The sequence below is a fragment of the Hyperolius riggenbachi genome, chromosome 12, assembly GCF_040937935.1.
Source record: "Hyperolius riggenbachi isolate aHypRig1 chromosome 12, aHypRig1.pri, whole genome shotgun sequence".
Classification (NCBI taxonomy): Eukaryota; Metazoa; Chordata; class Amphibia; order Anura; family Hyperoliidae; genus Hyperolius; species Hyperolius riggenbachi.
In genome coordinates, this window is record NC_090657.1 from 105,876,461 (window position 1) to 105,896,802 (window position 20,342).

The 20,342-nt window shown below is 43.1% G+C and overlaps 1 protein-coding gene across 1 annotated transcript in view; it reads left to right on the forward strand.

Annotated features, from left to right (window-relative positions):
- The window catches only part of SKAP1 (src kinase associated phosphoprotein 1), an 827,172-nt gene that overhangs the window by 616,328 nt on the left and 190,502 nt on the right, over positions 1 to 20,342 (forward strand). The window lies entirely within an intron of this gene.

Below are 20,342 nucleotides of genomic sequence, written 5' to 3' on the forward strand. Positions count from 1 at the left end.
CTGTTCAGAGTCTGTGCACAGCTGTGCCGCAGGCTTCTCGTTTCTGCACTGCTGGTCCTTCTGCCGCTGCTGGTTGGTGCTCCCTGCCCTGACTTCCTGAGCCAACACGGTGCAGGAGGAGGCAGGAGGCTCACAATTGGGGAAGTAAAATGCTCCACAAGCACAAACAGCTGTTTTTTTTTCTGTAGTTTTTTTTTTCTTAATGATGTCCACTTTATTCAGTTATTTTGTTTTTAAACTGAACCTGTTATGTTTAATGTACAAATCATGAGGATTTTCTTTTGTAGCAGTTAATGAGCGATTACTGTCCAACCAGAAATTTGACTACAGAGACCATGAACATGGGGCAACAGTATTTGTTTCTATGCATAGGTTGGACAAGAGGCTGATGAAAGCATTTTGCCCCCAGGCCGACGTTGGGTCAGAAGCAGATATCATTGATGTCTACTGTGACTGCATCTGCCCGTAGTCATTGACCGCATTGTGTTTACTGACTGCATTGCCAAATGTGCAGGCTGTAAAGTATATGTGTTGTCACAATGCAACCATTGTATATAGAGTGTGCCTGCCGCTTTATACATCAGAAAAAAGCCAGAATGTTGTAAGCAGCCAAACACACTTGCTCTGTCCAATTTATACATGATCTTATACTTTAAATGAAAGTACTGCACTGTGTATCTAAGGGCTGGTACTCACAAGCAGAGCTGCAGAGAACCTATTGGAAAATTAGTCATTCAGATCGATCTCCTCATTAGTGATCAATTGATCAGAAGTTTCAAACAACCTGCCCAATTGCTCTTCATTTGTTCCAAGCATGTTCCCGCAGGTTCCATTAAACCTCAATCATGCACGCAGTGTTCCGTGTGCAGGACCACTTTAGATTCACTAGCACATGGGATCACTCGAAATTGGATACAGTTACTGATTTCTGTCTTATCTAGTCAGTTTGCAGAGAAATCCACTTCCAATCATGAAAAATCCAATTTAATTTTGTTGATCGGGAGTAAGTATTAGCTCATGTGTATCAGGCTTAATTGTACAGGCCTACCTAATGCTCTTGTCTGACTGAAAGCTATCTACGTACTTTTCTTTTGCCACCCAGAATGATCATCTGTGATTGTCTTTGGCATTGTTATAGTGTGTACAGGTGTCTCTTAGTATCCTTACTTATACTTACAGTATAGTGATCCATAATTTTGGATTAGTATCAACAGAAACCAACCTCAGTTGCTATTGCAGGAATTTCTGTTGAAGTTCCACAGTGAGGTATATCATGCTTATCATCCCCCTCACTTTTTCATGGAACAATGTTTTGGCAGCCAAGCAGCCAAGCTTTTGGGGCAACACAAAGTTGTATACATAGCTAAGATAGCTGGTGTAGTGCTCGGAGGTCATTCTTTCTGTTCTGACCACCCAGTGCAACAAGGCTAAGTAGCTGGATAATGGAAGAGGCTCCACAGATGGACACAGGAGTAATGAACAAGGGAGCAAGATTGCCCAGAGCAACTGCAGCTCTGGGCTGCCTATCAGGCTAGATGCTATGTGATACAATACACAACAGACATAGTCGGTAACCAGCTTGGATCATACACGTTAATTCAGATGTCAGTCGTATTGGAAGGATTAGGCAGATTTGTAGTTGAGAAGCGGGCAAAGGTCAGTACACAATACAATATTACAATAATAAATACTGACTGACTAGAGTACATATATATTGTGCTGATGTGCAATATATGAAATGTAGCTCTCAAATAACTCACTAGCTAAAGCACAAGTAATGACAATTAACAAAACAGACAAACAGACTGAATGCTCAGCCAATCTAGTCGCTGTTTCAGCGACAGCAACATTCACACTGAGAAAGACAAGACTAACAGCTAGGCACGAACTAATGGCAACCGCTGCTATAGTTCATCCTCAAGAACAAGGCTAGAAGGAATACTACCAGTCACCAACGTGGTGCTGGCAGAATCTAACTATCAGGATCAGAAGGACTTCACTGACCCCCCCACCTCCCCATGTCAGCAAACGTCCAGCAGACATGACAATACAGAGCAAGGCATTATACATTTACAATAACAACTTTCACAGCATAGACCCAACTACAACTTAGAGAGCTGAGCGCTATGTCGGGCGGGGTATGAAATGGGAGGCAGACTTTTATGCTGGCATCAGCCAATGGATGCAGGTATGCAAATTCCCACACAGCTGAATGGTAATCATTCAATCCTGAGCTGGCTTGATTACCATTTGCTAGCTGGCTGTGAATGCAAAGGACTCCCATAAAAAATACATGCAGTATAATGTAACAGCATGCATGCAGGAAATCCAGGGCTATCTGGCCGCAGCTCAGCTGCAACAAGCAATTGGGTGAATGATGACAGCATCCTGAGCTGCCCAGAACTGCAGAGCGATTGCAAATGACAATGAGACTTATTGCAAATGCACAACCAAATGCAAGCAGATAAGCCAGAACTGTCCGTTTGCAGCTCCACTGCAACGGACAGAATACGCTACTGGAGGGATCCTTACAGCTGGAAGAGCAGTCCAGGGAAGGGAATTAGGTTATATTTAGATATGTTCACCACCATCATTTAGTATGGCAGGAACCTGCATGGACTCCATAGAAATGTCAGACGACCAATAGCAAGGTGTTGATTGACCAGTAGATCACTTAGGACAACATTTTAAAAGATCTGCCTAAACTTGGGTCCTCCTTCATTCCTTGTTTGTAAACTTGGCTCCCCACAGATAGTGATGAACATCCAAGTGATATCAGCACACTTTATTGTGCTTCCACACACCTTGATAAAGGGGGACCCTGTGTGGCCCCTGAAACAATTGTCGGTTTGTACGGATTGTACAGTGGAAGCAGAATAAAGTGTGCTGTTCAACTTGCAAGGATTGGTGTGCTGATATCGTTTGGATGTTGATCTGTTGAAGGAGACCCTGCCTATGCCACTGTATCAAGCACCCAGCCATCTGAGGAGCGCCCACTCAAGAACTTTTGTATCCTGCGCACAGATAGTGATGGAGTGGTTAGGTTACCACCTCACTTCTATTGTATTAAACCACCTGACTTTATGACATGGCCATAGACAGGTATTTATTTGCTTTTGCCTGCATTTGTATGAACTTCAAATACCTACACGTGCTGGTTTTTGAACGTGCGCCACCAGAACACACATGCTACTGCCACTTACTACTTGCATGTATGGAAACATTACAAACAATAGTAAAATAAGTTACAGTGGTGAGCACACAATATCCTAGGTGCACAACACTTGTTCACCCCTTATTTTCAGTGTCTGGTGTGAATACAGCCTTACGCAACAGCATGGTATTTATATTTCCTAAACAGCATAAGACAATCGCAAAGTTTAATTACCTTCCGGGGCCTGATCCCTAGCCCACCTGTGTGTATGCGGTTCTCCAGCTTCTATGTTGCTGCTGCCGCTGTACAAAGTAACATTGGTGATGACATGCAGCCCCTGCTGCCACAGTGCATTCCGGGACTTCATCTCACAGGCAGGAGATATACTGTAGTTACATTGAGGACAACATCATAATGGACGGGCATGCATTGCGGTGGCTGGGAACGTGCTTTCATCGTGGGCACTTTGAACTACGGCAGTGAGACAGAAATGGAGGACTGCAATCACGGGGTTGACAGTGCCCCAAAGCAAATGCTTGCCACCCCCCCCCCCCCCCCTCCCCTTCCCACACCATTTACAAACCTTCCTTACAGGAGGTTTTTTTTTATATATTTCACTTTGCAAGTCTTCAGATTCCTTTACCTATGTTCACAGTACTGCCCTCTTCCCATCTCCTCGCTGACCTTCTGAGATAAGGACAGGAGTTTGGATTGATCACAGTTGCTCAGTCTTGCAAAGCTATACTATTCTGTATCAACTAAAGCTACATGCAAATTTGATTTTTCTTTGGGTGAAAATCTAGCAGTATAGATGTCCTTTATCTCCTCTACTTTGATTAGCCAAGCCAGACCAGTGTGTTTACCTGTGTGCCTTGCTTGTCCCCCCCCCCCCCCCCCCCAACTTTGCAACCCTTTATAGAATAGAATAGGACAAGCTAGACAGTATATACAGTATGAAGCTATGAAAATGCCGATGCAATAGCTGAAAGAAGTGATTGGTCACAAAGAGGTGAAGTCTCTGAACTGAACTCTTATATGAACCATGTATGCATTGAAATCCTTCTAGAGTCTGCTGATTGGACAAGCCGTTATGCAGGCAGAATGTACTTGGGACAGCCCTATGATTAAACCATGTGACCATGGCATACTGTAGCTATGTACTTGCAGGGCCGGTTATAGCCCCAATGGGGCCCTGGTGCAAAAGTAACTTGGGGGCCCGGCTGAGCACCCCCGACCCCCTCCATCACTAAATATAGATAGCCAGACCTCCCCCCATGGTTAGGTAGCCCCCTCCCAGTACAGATAGCCAGATGTGCCTCCAAGGATTAGGTAGCCTCCCCCCAGTAAAAATAGCCAGGTGTGCCCCCCAGGATTAGGTACTTCCCCCCCCCCCCCCCCCTCCCCCGAAATAACAATTGGCCCCCCAGTATTAGGTAGTCCTCCCCTAGAAGAGATAGCCAGATGTCACTCATTTTAGGTAGCCTCCCCTATATATGCAGAGCAATGCGAGCGGAAGCAAAAGCAAAACTCGCCTGTCAGCACCACCGAGAACTTCAGCAAGTCTTCTCCCCATCACACACAGTAATGAGGCGGCACTAGGGGGCAGCAGAGTGGAAACGCAGATCTGTGCAACGAGGAGACTTGCAGAAGTTCCCAACGCCGCTGTCACGTGAATTTTACTGTCGCTTCCACTGCATAGCTCTGCATACGGCAGGCAGGTGGGCACTGGGGGGCCTTCCCCTGCCTGCCTCTGCCTCCCCCAGCAGCCGCAGTACCCGGCAGCCAGGCCGGATAAATTGAATTTTAAACTATCCGATAGAACAGGCTTGGGGGGTCCCCCTGGGCTCTGGGGGCCCAGGGGCAATTGCCCCCTTGCCTTAATGGTAGTGCCGGCCCTGTATACTTGGGCAACCTTACAGACAGCAGTGAGTTTCCTAGCAGTGGGGGAATCCGTTTATAAGGACAGAGGTGAGAAGTTGAAACCGATTTTATGAGACAGGAAAACATCTGAAGATCATACGGAACCTGTTTTGACATTGACCGAAGGACACTGTAATTCTGAGATCTGTACCCATGTAGGGGTTTGACATATTAAGGATGTCTTACAAGGAAAAGGGCAAGGTAATGGGTTATAGATATATTCCTGATAGCTACGTAACCGTTACCAATTTGTTTTGGGGGATGCTGTGTTCCCTGAGCTTAGTTCTTCTTTCAGCTAAAGCATCATCTGTATAAAGTTTAAGAGATGTTCCACTTGTTAAAGATTACTGTCATGCCATCGCCAGGCTGTTCCCAGTAATATATACTGTCATAAAAAGTCATCGTGTGATGTGATTCTAATCAAATCCTTTTCCAATGTGATTGCATGCATTACACAAAGACCAAATGTAAGATGGATTCCTATCTCAGTATATTAATCTATCAGAGCTGACCTTCTTTCTGTGCTGAAGACCTTTCAAGCCCTCCTGTCGTCTTGGAGATGAGCTCGAATACAGCGAGAAGACTGAGGCCATTAATGGCAATAAATGTGGATGAGCACAGAGACTGTCTGCGATTACAGCAGGAAAAAAAAGACCTTTTCTCCGGAGGGAGAGACTTCCCGTAAGCCAGCAAGTGAGACAGATCACTCTGGGGCCCTGTGGGAGCTGCACAGCAGGAATGGGATACTTTTACTGTCCTGCTCCATTTGGAGGGGGCAGTATCACTTAGCACTGTGCCAGGAAGACACCGTGCAGAAGCCTCACCTTACCTGCCCACAGGGGAGGGAGCAGGTGTGTCTTCCTGTGCTGAAACCTGCATAGCGTGACTGGCATCTGCAAGAGAGTCCATTAATAATGTTATTACCTCAGATTCCGTGCTGTACCTGCTGTGTGTGGCACACATTGTATAGCTCATTTTGTATGCCCGCAGAGTCATTCTTAATGTGTCGGTATATTCCTAAGGGTTCAAATACACCTGTCTCTAGTTTAATTCTGTTAAAATGCAACTCTAGACATCTTTCTGAATATACCACCTGATTCATTAGATGTAGAATGCCAGGTTTTTGTGATGAAGCACACCTGAACAGAGAGGGATATGGATGGAGACAGACATATTGATTTCCTTTTAAACAATGCAGGTTGCCTAGATGTTCTACCTCGAATACTGTTAGCCATAGACCCTGAACAAGCATGCAGATCAGATGTTCTGACTGAAGTCTTTACTGAATTGGCTGCATGCTTGTTTCAGGTGTGTAATTCAGACACGACTGCAGCCAAAGAGATCAGCAGGACAGCCAGGTAGTTGGTATAATTTAAAAGAAAATAAATATGGCAGCCTCCATGTCTCTCTCAGTTCTGGTGTCCTTTAAAGAGAACCCTAGGTGGGTTTGAAAAATCCTATTAGGACACAAAGGAAAGTGCTGTATATATAGAGCAGGCTCTGTGTCCTTACACACTGTCTCCAGGCTCCCCCCGGGCTCTGCTGTCCCCCATAAAAAAATGCCAGGCTAGCGACACGCAGATTGTTGCTAGTTGGCTGTTTACCTGAAGGCTGTCAGTCACTTCCGCTCCCCCGCCTCCTCTATAGCGCTGCTCCCCGCCTGTGTCCCTTCCCTCCCCGCCTCCGTCTCCATCATTCTACAAATCAACAAAAGGGGGATGGGTAAAGGGAGGAAAATTAGGACATCAACTACATCAACTCTTGTCACTTCACACAATTGTGTTATGGACCCCAAATAAAAAGTCCTTAAACTATAGAAAAACATTGTCCGGTCAGGAACAGTGTACAAAAAGAGGGTTTATTAATAATTTAGAAAACAGGGTCTACATAGACAGTGTGATTAAAATTGCAACATTGCCGATTTCCACAACTGCACATACCACATAGGCTCACTCCACAAACATTCCACTGTCTGAAGGACAACTACAACTTGACCAGTCCATGCTAGCAAGTTCAGCCCATGTTCACCATGTAGGATGCTTAAAGAAGTCTCTACAAACTCCACATTACAATCATATAAGCTACAGTCTACCTTTACAAAAAAACTGCACAAATTAGAACTGCATAGAAAGGTGTGCCAGAAGGAACAAAACATTAGCCCAAGACTTCATTTTTCTCTTGAACGTTTAGGCAAAGGCCAAGATTTTTTTTTCAACAATTTTCTTCTGACAAACAAGGCTAAGGTGGTTATTTAGCCACAGCAAGAAGATATTTTTGGTAACCACCAAACATCAATTCACCAGAAAAGTCTGATTATCAGTTGTAGAGCATGGTAGAGGAAATGTTATGGTTGGGAGCTAATCGATTATATAGTCATGTGCAACTTATCATCAGACTTGACTATGAATTCTTTATCGGACCAGAGAGTGATAGGGGATAATGTGAAACCATCCGTAAGGCGACTGAAGCTAAACTGAGAGTGGAACTTGCAGTTAGAAAATGACCCTTAACATTCCAGTAAATGACCAAGAAATGGATGTAATAAAAATACTGTTAAATAATTTTTTTTGGAATGGCCAAAAACAAAGACTGGATCGAAATCCCAATGAGATGTTGGAAGTTATGTGCTATGCAAGTGAAAAACCTGATAAATTTCACACAATACGTAATATCTTTTCAGCTGCCAAGTTTGTTATATTTTTTTTATGCTCTTGTATCCTGATCCGGATCATCCGTCTGGTTTTCCCAATGTACACCAGGCCACATGCACACTTAAAGGGAACCTAAACTAAGAGGGATATGGATGTTTCCTTTTAAACAATACCGGTTGCCTGGCAGCCCTGCTGATCTCTAGCTGCAGTAGTGGCTGAATCACAGACCTGAAACAAGCATGCAGCTAATCCAGTCTGACTTCAGTCAGAGCACCTGATTTGCATGCTTGTTCAGGGGCTGTGACTGAAAGTATTAGAGACACAGGATCAGCAGGAGAGTCGGGGAACCGGTACTTTAAAAAAAAATTGTTTTACTTTTATGTTTAAATGGTTTTTATTGGGTTTTTTTTTTTAAAGAAAAAAATATAAAATAAACAGTACAGCCAAATAGGTAGTTGTATACATTTGTCTATAAAAATGTCACATTGGTAACAATAACATAGCTTTTATAATGACCGTTGAGAACAGTTTTCCAGATCAAACAGTATTTGTAGTGATCGTAACATTTGTTTATATGTCATACATGTAGTAATAATCAAATCAGTGTACTTAACGCATAAGTATTTATGCAACATATTGTTGCTAATCCTGTTACTAGATTTATGTTTATAGTGAGAAGAATTTTATGATACTTCCATAGATAAATGATTAATTGACTATGTTGTTTTGAGATTAGTTCTAATTCGAATGGAGATCTCCCTAAGAGTTGGGGGACCAAAACCACCCTGCTGAACTCTCAGGGGTCGCGTCCATCTCAATAAGGCAAAGCATAGTCATCTATGTGTTTCCGGTTAACATTAAGTTGAGTAGTTTCATTCGCTTTTGTCTTATACTGCATATTATTTAAGCTTATTTATTTATTCTGAACTGGTATTTTTTTAAAAGGAAAAATCCATATCCTTCTCAGTTTAGGTTCCCTTTAAGGCCATAAACAACTAAGTAACTAAGGCAAATTCATTCTTAAAGGGAACCTAAAGGATATGGATTTTTCCTTTTAAAATAATACCAGTTGCCTAACTCTCGTGCTGATTCTGTGTCTCCAATCCTTTTAGCCACAGCCCCTCAACAAGCATGCAGACCAGGTGCTCTGACTGAAGTTAGGCTGGATTAGCTGCATGCTTGTTTCGGGTGTGTGATTCAGCCACTACTGCAGTCAAAGAGATCAGCAGGACTGACAAGCAACTGGGATTGTTTAAAAGGAAACATCCATATCCCTCTTAGTTAAAGGAATCAACAACCAATATGAATGTAAATCCGATTTACTCACCTAGGGCTTTCTCCAGCCCCTCGCAGCTGTCTGTCCCACGCTGACAGCTCTGTTCACAGCCGCCGGCCCGGGGTCCCCGCATGGTGCAGAGGACGACCTTAAGGTCATCCTTACTGCGCCTGCATAAAGCACCGCTGTCAATCAAGCCCACGTTTTCGGCGGCGTGCTGCACAGGCGCAGTAGTTCTGCGTCTGTGGTTCCCTTTACATCAAATCATTTTTGCCAGCCAATGGATGACAGATAGAATTGCCTTTCATTATATCATTGCAGTTCAGGCATGCGTGTCCAGTTTGGCTAAAGGTAGATTCCTTTGTATGCCTCCTGACTTCAGACCCAATCTCTTATCGTTTTTTGCTCTTTTGTATGAAAAAAAATGGAGGTCCCCTAAATAATGTTCCAAATTTACAGACCTGTTGCAAAATCTGCTAGTATTTCGGCAACACATTGCTGATCCTACCAAACAGCCAACAGAAAGAAACAACATGCTGTGTACTGACATTATGCATGCAAGTTGTGTCAAGAAAGGAATGCCTAAAGGTCAGTTCCTCAGAGCATTCCATTGTTCTTCTTTTTAAATTTAAGGATAAAAAAGCTGCATACTTGTGTGACCAAAATTAAGGAGGTAAGTCCACTACAACCTCTTTTTAAAGCATTTTTAATAATTTTATATTCTTTGATAAGCAGCATTAGTTATTTATTTATTTATTGTATTTATAAAGCGCCAACATATTACGCAGTGCTGGACAATAAATAGGGATACATACAATATTTAGGGGTGACATACAGCAAAATGACAATACCTGAATACAAGAAAGATCAGATCATGCAGCACAGTATGAGTACCAGGTAATGCTTAGTCAGTCACTGGATGGAGCATGGAGATTAGGCAAGTTAGGTTCACTCAGATGCCTAGCATGGGTTCACAGTAATGGAGGTGCATGATCAGGTTGGACACAAAAGGAGGAGGACCCTGCCCAAAGGCTTACAATCTAAAGGGAGAGGTAGGGACACGAGAGGTAGGAGACCAGAGTTCAGCTGTGGGTTTAGAGCACTTGTGAGGGGTAGTAAGCCAAAGTGAAAAGGTGAGTTTTGAGGGCTTTCTTGAAGATGTTGAAGGAGGGGGCTGCCCTAATGGGTGGAGGTAGGGAGTTCCATAGTGTTGGAGCAGCTCTTGAGAAGTCCTGGAGGCGTGCATGGGACTGGGTGATGCCGGGGGCGGTTAGGCGAAGTTCATTGGAAGAGCGGAGTGAGCGGCTAGGTGTGTACCTCTGAGTAAGGTCGGAAATGTAGGTTGGACAGGTTTTGTGGACAGATTTGTAGGTCAGACACAGTATCTTGAATCTGATTCTGGATTAGATAGGAAGCCAGTGGAGGGATTCAAGGAGGGGATCCGCCATGGTGGAGCGATGGGAGCAGTGGATAATTCTGGCTGCTGCATTCATGATGGACTGCAGTGGGGCTGTTCGGGTCATAGGGAGACCAGACAGCAGGGCATTGCAGTAGTCAAGGCGGGAAATTATGAGGGCATGGATGAGGAGTTTGGTGGTGGCAGCGGTCAGGAAAGGGCGAATCTTACAGATGTTACGAAGGTGGAAGTTGCAGGACTTTGTGAGGTTTTGGATGTGGGGAGTGAAGGAGAGTGCGGAGTCCAGGGTGACACCCAGACAGCGGGCTTGAGAGGTAGGGTGAATGGTAGTGTGGTTAACAGTGACATGCACATCTGGGAGGTTTATGGATGTCCGGGGTGGGAAGATCATAAATTCCGTTTTGTCTAGGTTTAGTTTCAGGAACCTAGCGGACATCCAGGAGGAGATGGCTGATAGACAGGAGGAGACCTTATATGCTTTATGCTGACCAGATGCTTTTTGGCCTGTCACCCTGGTGTTACCCTACTGTGTGACATCACCCCCTTTCTTGTACTGGCTCTCCTGTATGCCATGCAACCTTCTGTTTTGTGGTCATTTTGCTCATGTGGCCAGAGCACTGTTGTATTGGATGGTCTCTGTCTTTACACTCTTTGCTGCACAAAATGTATGTTATGTCAATACTGTGCCAGATATCTTGACGTAATCACACTATGGCAATGGACTATCAGAAAGTGATCAAAAAGTCATACAATACTTAACTGCATTGCCCTGTGTAATTACTTTCTGTCTCTTTTTTAAGAAAGTTCCTGTATTGGAATGCTTTTGTTTAACAAACCTGTATTGGACTGTCTATACAATAATGCTGAACTGGACTAAAGCTAAACATATGTAGGTCAATAATGTCTCGATATGGCAAGCTGATCGCCGTCTCCCTGATTGGAAGGCAATCCACCAGTTATTGGAAATCTAGAAATGTACAAATGTTTTTGTATTGTGTGTGTGTGTATATATATATATATATATATATATATATATATATATATATATATATATATATATATATATATACATACAGCGCATCGATTGGACCATTTGCATTGTACTGCTTGATGCAATGCAACACTGTGTGGCCATCGGAGCCCACCACTCCTCTGCCTTGTCATATGGAGAATTTCCGACATATCTAGTTACACCTTCAAACATTAAACTGTCCAAAATGGATTGAAAGGGAATTGATCAGGTGTGTAGCCTATGCATCATACAAAATACCAGATTGTATGCATTTCTCTTTTTCTCTGATGAAATGGATTTATATTTTAATCAAAAAGTTTGTATTATTCCTGTTAAAAATGTGTCCATATCTCCGTTATGTGTGACGGGGTTGTGTTATGTACATGAAAAGTAGTACTTCAATGTGTAATACGATAATGTTGCTGTTTGTCCATCATACGGGAGATGGGCAGTGGCCTTTGGCTGGTGGTTTTCTCACTCACAGGAAACTGACAGGAAATCACATGGAGCATTTTAGCATGTTAATAATGGAGTTGGCTCATATAAAAGATTGTTCAACCAGCTCCAGCATTTCCATTGATTTTTAAGGAATACTTTTTGCCAGGCATACTGACTGGCTTCTGGCAAAGGAAAATTGAGTGTGTACTGGCCCTAACTGCATACATATGTTGATTGAACCAGTTATCAGAACTTTACTGAATATAACATGCATCATTGATGTATACAACTACATTATCTATGCCCCCACTATCCACTGCCAGTGACTCCTCATCAGCTGTCACTTATTACAGATTGAGCTTTTTCCTTGCCAGCCAGAAGAAGGCTGACCATCCTAACAAACCTCAGGAAGATATGGGGGAACTTAAGAGCTGAATGCTGAAAGGTAATAAATATGAAACATGGCTCTATGTGAGTAGTTAGTTGATTCATCCCACTAGTTAATGCGCCCACCAGGTGCCTGTGGTCTGCACTTTCACCTTGCTCATGGACGCCTCTATTAGCTAGGCCATCACAAGGAGTCTGTAAGATGGTTTTGATGGCGTGTATGTGGCCATGTGACTTTTGAGAAGAAAACTTTCAGAAGCCTCTCTCAGCAGCACAGAGGAGATCATGTTCCAGACAGACTGGTACAGGAGCGGATGTTTGTGCACAAGAGAGAGCGCTGGGACCAGGCAGGTTCCTGCAGTGCCATTTACATCAGACCAGGAAAACAGGCAGACATTCATTTAGAACAGCCATTGCTGAATTCTTTATTAGATCCTCTGCACAAGAGTTATGCTTTTCAAGCCATCCCAGCCAATCAATGCCCTCTGCCGTCAGGCCTCCCCTTCGCTATCCAGCATGTTACATGACTAAGACAATGCATTTGTATATTCTGTATATAAATCACTGTTTTGATGTAAATACAAACTGCAGTTTGGATTTGGATATCTAATCGGTATAGTATTTTTACAAGAACATCTTCTAGCTTTGCTCTCTGTAACTGTGTAATGTGCTCAGCATTGTTCGTGTTCCTAGACATATTATTGAAAAGCATTCACTGCCTTGAATGGAGACCGGACAAATTAAACGACATGGCAGTGAATGGGACGAGGACAAAGAGTGCCTACCTTTTGTTTGTATTGCCAATATGCTCACTTTGTTGTTCTTACAAATGCAGAAAGTGAGTAAAGCCACTTTCAATAATTTATCTTCAGATCAATGTGAATGAGTTTGTGTCTGGCGGGTATAGTGCACCACAATCATGTCTGATTTATTTAGGGGAGATGTTCCTCTCTAATGGTGGCAGAGCCGCCAATGCGCTGACCCTCCTGCATGGGGCCCAATTTGTATCTTACAAAAAGCTGACCTAATTCTCATTGATTGCCACTGGTTAGCAGGAGACAAGAGCACACAGGCATTAGGCTTGAGGTGGGCTCTTGTCCAGGAAAAGAAGGCTTGCTTTACATTGTTTTCTGAGTACGTCCCCAGCTTGTATACAAGCCACAGCATTAAGATGCATGGTGTTCCAGCTCTGTGATGAGCCTTTCTTACATAAATCAGCCAAGTTCACATTCCTGCTTTGTTCCAGAGGGTCTCTTTTTGCCAAATAGTAAATACATTTGTAAGTAATGCCAGAAACATTTTAACACATGATACCTATTCAATATTAAAAAAAAATAATACCTACAGGTGTATTATCTGGAATAGAGACACAGTCAGAGACATAGCGCTACATATCACGAGGCCCAATAGGAATATCCTTAAGAAGCCTCAGGCTTGGCACACTTGAGTAAGAACTTTTTCCTCCATAGATATGAGTGGACTTGACAATGTGTAAGAAAGAATAATGTGCAAAGAATAATGTATAAAGTGCATGGGCACAGATGTATAGTTGTAGCTACTTCCACCCACTGAGGCCCCAATGTAGAATCTGCAAGAAAACTGTGCTAGACAACCTGATAACCAGCACTGTTTTTAGGCAAAGGCATTCCAGGCCATTTCCTAGAGTGCCATTGGACCTGGGGGGCTCCATGCCTCTGGATTAAGCCCCACCCTCAAACAAAGCCATGCCCCTGGACTAAGCCCACCCCCATGGGTGTTCTATCACCTGCTTCTGCTGTGTGTGTGCAGTGCAGCAGGAAGTTTGGTGTCCTGAGGAGGATCAACATCACAGGTCCCTAAAGAGCAGACATCACAAGGTTCCAGATAGTGTAAGTTGCAGGCAGCAGCTACTGTGTACTGTGTCCCTCTGTGCCATCTCTTCCCCCCCCCCCCCCCATGCATCCCTCTGTCCCCCTGTGCCTCCTTCTATCCCCTGCGCCTACTTCTGTCCCCTGTGCCTCCTTCTGCCCCTCCCCCCCTTTTTGTCCTTCTGTCTCCTTCAGTCCCCCATGCCAAGTCAGTACCTATGTGCCTCCTTCTGCACCCCTGTGCCTCCTGCCCCCCGTGCCCCTTTGATCCCCCTGTGCCTCTGTCTGCTCCCCATTGTGCCTCCTTCTGTCCACATGTTCCTCCTTCCCTCCCCCTGTGCCACCTCTGCCTCCCAGTGCCTCCTTCGGTCCCACTGTGCCTCCTTCTGTGCATCTTTGTGCCTAATTCAGTCCCCCTGTGCTTCCTTTTGTGCCCCTTTGCCTCCTTCTGTCCCTCATTGTGCCTCCTTCTGTTCCCCTTTGTACCTCCTTCTGCCCCCCATGCCTCCATCTATCCCCTTTTGTGACTCCTTCTGGCCCTCGTGCCTCCTTCTGTCCCCCTGTTCCTCCCTTTGTCCACCATGCCACCTTCGGTTTCCTTGTGCCTCCTTCTGTCCCCTTGTGCTACCACTGTCCCACTGTGCCTAGGCTCTGTCTGCCCCCCCTTTGTGCCTCCGTTTGTTCTCCTGTGCCTCCTTTTGTCTCCTTGTGCCACTATCTATCTCCCCCCCCCCCCTCTTGCACTCCCCCAACCCAGTGTGTAAATGCATAGTGTGTAGAGTAAAGGCATAGTATGCAGAGTATAGTGCAGCAGAAGCTGTGCTCTCACCTCCCTGCCAGAATCCATCTCCCCATGGGGGACTTTCAATACTTGTTTTCTATTTTTAAAAATCACTACTTGGAATAAACCTTTACAGAAGGTGCAGAAAAGCCAGTCTCCTTCAATGCCATTGCCATGCTATGCTGTTAGATATACCAGTATCTCTCCTGGAGTGTTTACAAGGTATACTCCAATATTCACAGGCTTTACTTTGTATAACTGATTTCCTCAATCCCCACGTTGTACACATGCTGCAAAACCCTCTTTCTGATCAGCTGCAACTCTTCTTATCTAGTACAAAAAAGGTCTAAGCTTGACTCTATAGCAATTGCTATGGCTGCAGTGGCTATTGCAAAGCTCTCTTATTCAATAATCTGTTTAGTAGCCCCCTGCAGTTGATCATTTGTGTTCCCTTATGTAAACACTTTAAATTAAAAGCTAGTACAAACACTCAGCTGCAGTCAGATGCGCTAAGAGCAATCTCCTGTCGGAATGAAAGACTGCCTTATGAACATCCAACTCAGCTGGCTCAGCCTACATGTTTGTTCTTATGGTGAGGAGGGTAAGTGATATGCAGAGGGCCTCCCTTTATGGAGGGATATGGTATTAATGGGCCAGTAGAATCTTTCCAAGTTCAATATTAATTTTCATTTGGGTCATTCCTTCCCAGAGGATGACTGAGTCTAATACCGATATAGGATTGTTATTTCATCTCCTTATATCCTTATAGCATTGCTGTCTCTTATGCAATTTCATGAAATAGGATCTTGTCCTCATGTCCAAAATGAGCATTTGGAACGTGTCAGAGAATAAAGAGAAGCACCTTTTCTATCAATAGGGAGAGCTCAGTGTCTTTTAATGATACTGATCGATCAACATGGTTGACTGGATATGTGGCTTGTGATGTAGTTACTTAATGATACTTAAACTGTTAGAGATGCTATTATAAGATAGCTTTTTAGTGCGCAGCAATGTAGAAAGCAGGATAAACAGTTTTTAAACAGGAGACCTAATGGCTATTGGCTAGTACACACTAAGAACACAACAACTACTTTATTCACAGTTCACATTACAGACACAGGATGTAGTAAACTGTTGGTTACTAGAACACACTGTCACCCTGTGGTTATAGCCGGTAATGCATAGATATACACATAATAGACTGTTGTTGTTAAATACACATTCCAACACAAATCTGCTTACTCAAACTGATTTGCTATATAAGTAATTATTGTGGTGTGTCTGTTTCAAAAAAAAAAGCAAGTCCAGGAATAAAGGAACTGCCTTAACAAAATTATCCCTCTCCCTGCTAAGGTTGCTTTCATTGTCATGCTTATCCTTTGCCTTCACTGACTAGGCACAGATATGGATATCAAATTAACTGGTAATGGAGTTGTTCCATTGACTCTTGCAGTATTACAATTATGATATGATCATATACATCATGATCAACCAATCTGAAACAATCCGTATACATGTTGGATTAGTTTGGCTCTGAAATATGAACAACCTGACACATCATTGCATTCCAGAGGATCTGGAGGTGTGGAAAGCTATCAGGGACAGCAAAGAGATGATTTGCATATATAGCAGTGATGCACTGTGGGACACCTGAGAGCTCACTCCAACCTGGATAATTGCAAATGCCTTCTCTTTTAAGAAGGCAAATTCTGATAAGGTTTTTATCTAGTGCTGGACTTAGAGAATGTTATATTTTAAACCAATAAATGAGACACCAGTACTCCTTACACAACTTCATTATTATCCAAATATATGTTTGTATAAATATATATAAAAAACTAGCTATTAAAAAGACTTAGTCATGATGCATATGATCATATCATGAATGTAATACTGCAAGAGTCAATGGAACAACTCCATAACCAGTTCATTTGACATGCATATCTGTACATAGACCGTGAAAGGCAAAGGATAAGCGTGACAGTGAAAGCAACCTTATCAGGGGAAGAGATAGTTTGGTTAAGGCAATTCCTTTATTTCTGGGACTTGCTTTTTTGAAACTAACACAACTGAAAGATCAAATTACAACTAGTGCTTAGTCATGGATGAGAGGGAATTAGACAGGCTAAACTCTCTAAATACATACAGGGTGCATTTCTCTAGGTTTATCTTCTGTCCTGTGCAAGAGTCCAGGTCCACTTTAATGGTTATTAGAAAGAAGTGCAGTCCAGTTATATCCAACTATACAATACAGTACAGTAACATTTGTAAAGCGCTTTTCTCCCACAGGACTCAAAACGCACAAAGAGACTGTTATTTATAGCACTGGATTATATTAACCCTAATGCTGGGAATACACGGTTCGTTTCTGGCTCTCTATTCTCCTCTCGATCGTTTTTGCCACTCAATTCTGCAGTCGATTGAAAGGATTGATTCAAAGGCTTGAAAGGCAGATCGGACATGTAGGAAATGATCTATTGAACCATCTAATCACCTCAAAAATGGACCGTGTATTCCCAGCATTACAGTAAAAATGAAAACTTAGGCGATTTCTAAATAGGCAAGCATTTAAACAGAAATGTAAAAATTCCTATTTTGGAGTGCTGTTCACATAAATGCAAAGATGCTGTTGCAGCAAATGGAATTATTTTGGAGTTCAGATTTCTTAACATTATTAAAGTGGGGCTCTAAGCATCATATTATGGTGGTGTGACTTACTGGCAGCATGTGCCTTTACCTAATATCCCCAGGGATCAGTTAAAAACGAATCGGGGAGGGACTCTCTGATGTCAAACCAGATACCCCTCTCTCGGTACTGAGAATGTCCGATTTCTAATTAGTAATGGTAATGCTCCTCCAGAATTGCAATGCAGTTTGCGCAATGCAGCTACTTACTCATGTACAGCAGTGTGCTAACTGAATGTCAAGATGTTTTTAATAGCATTGAATTGCAACAATTCTCGTGTACCACTGAGGCAGATCACTTAAAGCGGACCGGAACTCAGAACTTCCTCTCTGCTCTAAAAGATAAGCAACAGCATAATATCCCTTAAAGTAAACGCATTTCTTTGTTACAGCAGATACAAATCCTGCAATAAGTCTGCAGTGTCTACTTCCTGCTTTCATGGAAGTAGATATAGTGTTAACATCCTGTGTTTACAAATCAGCTGCTCTACCTTGGCAGAGGAGATTCCTAAGATTCCTGAGCTGACTTAACTGACGAGATTAAATTACAGTTGTGATTAGTCACAGATGAGGGGGAATTGGACAGGCTAAACTCTATAAACACATACAAGGTGCATTACTTTATTTTCCTTCTGTCCTGTGCAAGAGTTCAACTAAAACAAAGGTGAAATTCCACTTAAACTGCAAAAAGTGTAATAACTTCATGTTTAATCCACGTCAGTTCAAACTCTGCACATTATTTTTTTTTGGCAGCAGATAGCAAAAGGTTTTACTTCCAAATGCTTTTTTTTTTCTAATGGAAAATGACTGTGCAACAAATCTATATATATAATAGAGTAAGTGCCTCAACCTTCAAACAAGAAGAAGTAGTGCCCTGCCCCCAGGGCCGGTCCAAGCAAGAAGAAGTAGTGCCCTGCCCCCAGGGCCGGTCCAAGCAAGAAGAAGGGGCTGGTCCAAGCAAGAAGAAGAAGTAGTGTCATATCAAACCAAGGGCAAAGAAGGATAATTTGCATATTCAGTAGTAGTGCATTGTGGGTAACCACAAATGTTCACTTATAGCGGAATTATTGCAGATTTGCTTCTGTTTTAAGAAGGAAAATTACACCAAGCTTTGCTTTTTTTTAGTAGGAGGGATTTTTGGTCTCTTTTATCCCCCTATACATTCTTAGTAGTTTGGGTCACCCTGAGCTGCTTGGTCACTCTGTTGTACTGGTCCAAGCCCTATCTCATACAGCCATATCAATCTCTGTTATGACTATCATTCATGAAAGTGCTGTCAGTATGGAGAATCAGTGCGGGAAAACACCACTGATGGTGTTTTCGACTTCTGGCTGCTGATTCATAAAAAAGTATCCAGGTGCGGTAGCAGTGCGGAGATTCCTTGAATTAGGCAGGCGGTAGGCTTGCGGAGACACGGAAGCTGCCGAGTTGATACATTTATCCGTGTTCTGCTCTACTGCAGCTGCCTGGGAGGTCTCTGTGTCTCCATTCACTTAACATTGTTATCGCCACATCTGAGGGAGCGGTATTTCCCGACCTCACACCGCTTGCGGTGATCTTTATGAATTAACATTTTGCTACATTTTTTACAACAATCACCGCACAAGGCGGTGATTTATCGCTCTGCTCGGTAATGTCAGCTTTTGATGCGGAAGGAGCCTTTTTGAATGCAGATTTTGCTACGTGTGGGGGAAAGTCAGCCGTTTTAAGCATTTCCGCATGCCAAAATGCTTTATAAATGATAGCCTATGTAGTTATGAGAACCAAAGGTCTGAAATAGGCTGTCACATGTGGGTTTGATATGACTGTGTAAAACTTAAAGCTATAGGCTTGCTTGGCTTACTAAGGGTGAAAAGGAATAATTTGCATATTTAGTGGCGGTGCATTGTGGGTAATCACAAATGTTCACTTATAGTTGAGTAATTGCATATTTCTTTCTGTTTTAGGAAGGCAAATTACACCAAGCTTTGCTTTTTTTAGTAGGAGGTCTTTTTGGTCCCTTTTATCCCCCTATACATTACGAGTAGTTTGGGTCACCCTGAGCTGCTTGGTTACTCTGTTGTACTGGTCCAAGCCCTATCTCATACAGCTGTATCAATCCCTGCCATTTAGTGATGAGGAACAAAAGTCTGAAACAGGCTGTCACATGTGGGTTTGATATGACTGTGTAAAATTTAAAGCTAAATGCTTGCTATACACCAGCAGCTCTGGATGCTTGCTTGGCTTACCGAGGGGGAAAAGGAATTATTTGCATATTTAGTAGCAGTGCATTGTGGGTAACCACAAATGTTCACTTATAGTTGAGTAATTGCATATTTCTTTCTGTTTTAGGAAGGCAAATTACACCAAGCTTTGCTTTTTTTAGTAGGAGGTCTTTTTGGTCCCTTTCATCCCCCTATACATTACGAGTGGTTTGGGTCACCCTCAGCTGCTTGGTTACTCTGTTGTACTGGTCCAAGCCCTATCTCATACAGCCGTATCAATCCCTGCCATGTACTGATGAGGACCAAAAGTCTGAAACAGGCTGTCTACATGTGGGTTTGATATGACTGTGTAAAATGTAAAGCTATATGCTTGCTATACACCAGCGGCTCTGGATGCTTGCTTGGCTTACCAAGGGGGAAAAGGGGTAATTTTCATATTTAGTAGCAGTGCATTGTGGATAACCACAAATGTTCACTTATAGCTGAATTATTGCAGATTTCCTTCTGTTTTAAAAAGGCTAATTACACCAATACAGTGTGCGGCATTGCAGGAAGTGACGACAGTGGAAC